Raw genomic sequence first — 3,112 nt, 5'->3', positions numbered from 1 at the left:
ATAAATAGTATGTTTTTCTGGATATAGCATTATTAAACTAATATTATAAATGATATAAATTTTTATGATAGCAGAAATAAATTTTCATAACTAAAATCTTGTTACATGTTTTTTTAAATATATGAATATTTAATCAGATACTAACTTTTAATTCAAAAACTAATTTAAAATTAAATTATAGTTTATTTAAATTATATATATACATATGGTTGAATATAAGATGAGTTCCGTGTTTAGATAATTATCCAGGTTTGGCTGCGCTAATTTTATATATTTTTAGCCATTTACAATCTTATCATCACCGAATTATAATTTAAAGAGTTTTTATGTTATAATTTAAAATTTCATAATCCATTTGAATTAATGACCATCCTCCAAGAATAAAATGTAATTGGAGCAGTCTCACTGTTTTTATTCATTTTTCACTTAGTTTTTATTCATTTTTATGTTTATGTTTAATTAAGTGATATAATTTTTTACAATGTTGTAACTCTTTAAACTTTTGAGCCATTCAATAATGGTATGTAAATACATATTTGCGGGGCGAATATTTTTTTTGACAAAACGTGTGTAGGATTGGAGATAAATCTTTAAACAAATTAGTTCAGGGTAAGAACTGAAACCCAATTGAAATCCTGGTAGTTACAAGCGGCCGTGACAACTTTAACGCCCGATATTACTAGATATATCCGCAGAGGGCAGTAGTATGTTCAAAACGAAGGCAAGCGGGTCCTTAACAACAATATAAATAAATAGTAATGGTGGATCTCGCGGTCAATTGATGTTGCAGCGAGCACTGGCAAATCCAATGCGCGAATTCTGGAGATCATATTCTATCCACAGATTCTGCTGGTGGTGATTGCCGATAATGTTGGCCTCAATCCCCACCAAATCCGAATTACCGAATGTGAAACAGTAGATTACCATGCCGTTTGCAGCATTACTGCCTGCACTGCTTTGGGGTATTTGATATAGTAGCTGATGACCATCTATTGTGATTTGTGCCGAGTCGAACAGCAGCGTCACGGGGGTCAACATCTGTGGGAATTGCGAGCTAACGGGCTGCCGGTAGCAGAGATCCAGAGCTCCTTGGAACGCAAAACTCCCCCCCAAGGGATTCATTAGGAGCCCGTGGTTTTGGCGCACGAATTCCTGCTTGAGTAGAACATAGGCCTCCCCGACCAGGAAAGTGAACTGCGTCCCGGAGTCGATCATGGTCTGCCCGGCGCCCGTGTGGTCTGGCAGGAACACAGACTTGGGGATGGGGAGAAGGTTGTTTCCAACCCTAATGCCCACTAATTTGAGACTGTAGGCTGCTCTGTCGAAATATGGTAACCGAAGTGGTATTGTATACAGAGGCGTGTAATTCAAATATTTGGCAATAGGAGAATTTCCAAAGAAGAGGACACCTGGAGAATCCGCAGAAAGGAAACGATCGGCGATACAGTATGAGAATTTGCGCGGAATATTGGCGGTTTGCAGTTGAGAAACGAAGGACAAAGCCCCACGGTTGAGACCCATCAGACCCGGCGTGCCCGGCAGCGCGGAAGAAGCGCATCCAAGCACCACACCGGGAATTCGGAGAGGCGCCGCCGTTGGGCTTGAAAGTTGAAGAGTAACCACATCGCTGCCGATGTTTCCCTCTACGTCAGTGCCGTCGGCGTACGTGTATGTGAAATAACAGAGACGTTTGGCGTCACAGCTGGCGGGAACGGGGAAGTCGGCCGTTTTTTGAGTGCAGACGGGAGAGTTGCAGGGTACGGCGTTGTAAGAAGGCGAGAGAGTGGGATCGAATGGAGGGGGATTCGAAGAAGCATTGAGCGCGCAGTGGAGCCAGGAGAGCTCGCTGCCTGTGTCCAGCACCATCTGTTGCTTTTGGGGAGGAGTTCCCACCATGACTTCCACCATGAGAGTATCGCCGTAGCTAAAAGACACTCCGTCCGTGGCTGCAGCCTTGGAAGCTGTGAGATTCGCATTGGCGTGGCCGTTCATTCTTTTAATGAGAGCACTTATCAGAAATGAAGGCCATGCGGCAGCAGTAGAAGTACTAGATGTGGAGAAGAGAGGAAATCCATGGCCCTCACAATGGTGGGAAGTTGCACTAGGATTGAAATTAAGGAGGTAACTCACATTCAATGGATAAGTAGTCTCAAGCTTTTGATGGCTCAACGCATTAAAGCGAGAAAGGAAAAACAATATAAAAACAAAGGAAATGCAGTATAAAGGAGAGCAGACTGAGACGGAAGCCATTGATGAATAAATCTGAGCAGTGGCATGTAGTAGACATAGAGAACAATAGATATATACGCTGCAATTCAATTTGGATGATGACAAGGGCATGGAGTGGGAAATTGCGTTGGCCTTCGTTCTCACAACTTTTCTCGATGATCTTTTGGAAAAGAGCGTGTAAAAAGGTCTTGAGTTTGGTGGAAAAAGTTGTCACAGAAGCCGAGGCCAGTTGTTCCGTCCAACACCTAAAATGTCTGGTCGGTCCGAATTGTGGAGGTACACACTTCTTTGATTGCACAATCAACGGAATCCAGTTTTAAATTTTAATATTTTAAATTTTATTTATAGTTGGATTTTGATTTAAATTATTTTAAGCTGTGTTTGAATAAACCAATTGATTTGAAATTTTATTCTGGCTATTTATTTGGTAAACATTAAATACTATATTTGAATTTTTACACCTGCTTTTATTTAGGCAAATATTAAACACCGCAGAGGAAGTCAATAATGTTGCCATGGAATCTTCTATCTTGAGGATATGGTTTATGAACGTACTAATATTCTCCTCGTCTCACTTGAAAGAAAGGACGAGATTCAATGCGTTAGCGTGTTTGCCATTAAAAATTCAAGCAATAGTCATTAGTGTCAGAGATTTGACATGATTACAATGGTTAAGCAATAGTCATTAGTGTGAATATTGAAATGATCAGCAGGTTTCCATGTCGGTTGATCAGCAGGTTTTAATTGGGGTCCTCCCAAGTAGAATGTTCCGCCATGTTAATAATCGTTTCCATTTTCATCATCAGCAGCTACCCATCTGAAAGGTCGATCATCTGCCTTATAAAAGGGTAAATTTAATGGGTATGTATCTAATTTTTTATTA

At 40.5% G+C, this 3,112-nt stretch overlaps 1 pseudogene; it reads right to left on the bottom strand.

Moving 5' to 3' along the window:
- Positions 1-571: 571 nt before the first annotated feature.
- LOC149236209 (aspartic proteinase PCS1 pseudogene) lies at positions 572-2,431 on the bottom strand (annotated as a pseudogene).
- Between the last annotated feature and the right edge of the window lie 681 nt (positions 2,432-3,112).

Source organism: Pinus tabuliformis, chromosome 8, assembly GCF_031772625.1.
Source record: "Pinus tabuliformis cultivar Carrire ecotype Pingquan chromosome 8, CPIR1, whole genome shotgun sequence".
Classification (NCBI taxonomy): Eukaryota; Viridiplantae; Streptophyta; class Pinopsida; order Pinales; family Pinaceae; genus Pinus; species Pinus tabuliformis.
Note: the sequence above shows the minus strand (reverse complement) of the source record. Positions and strands in the feature narration are given on the sequence as shown.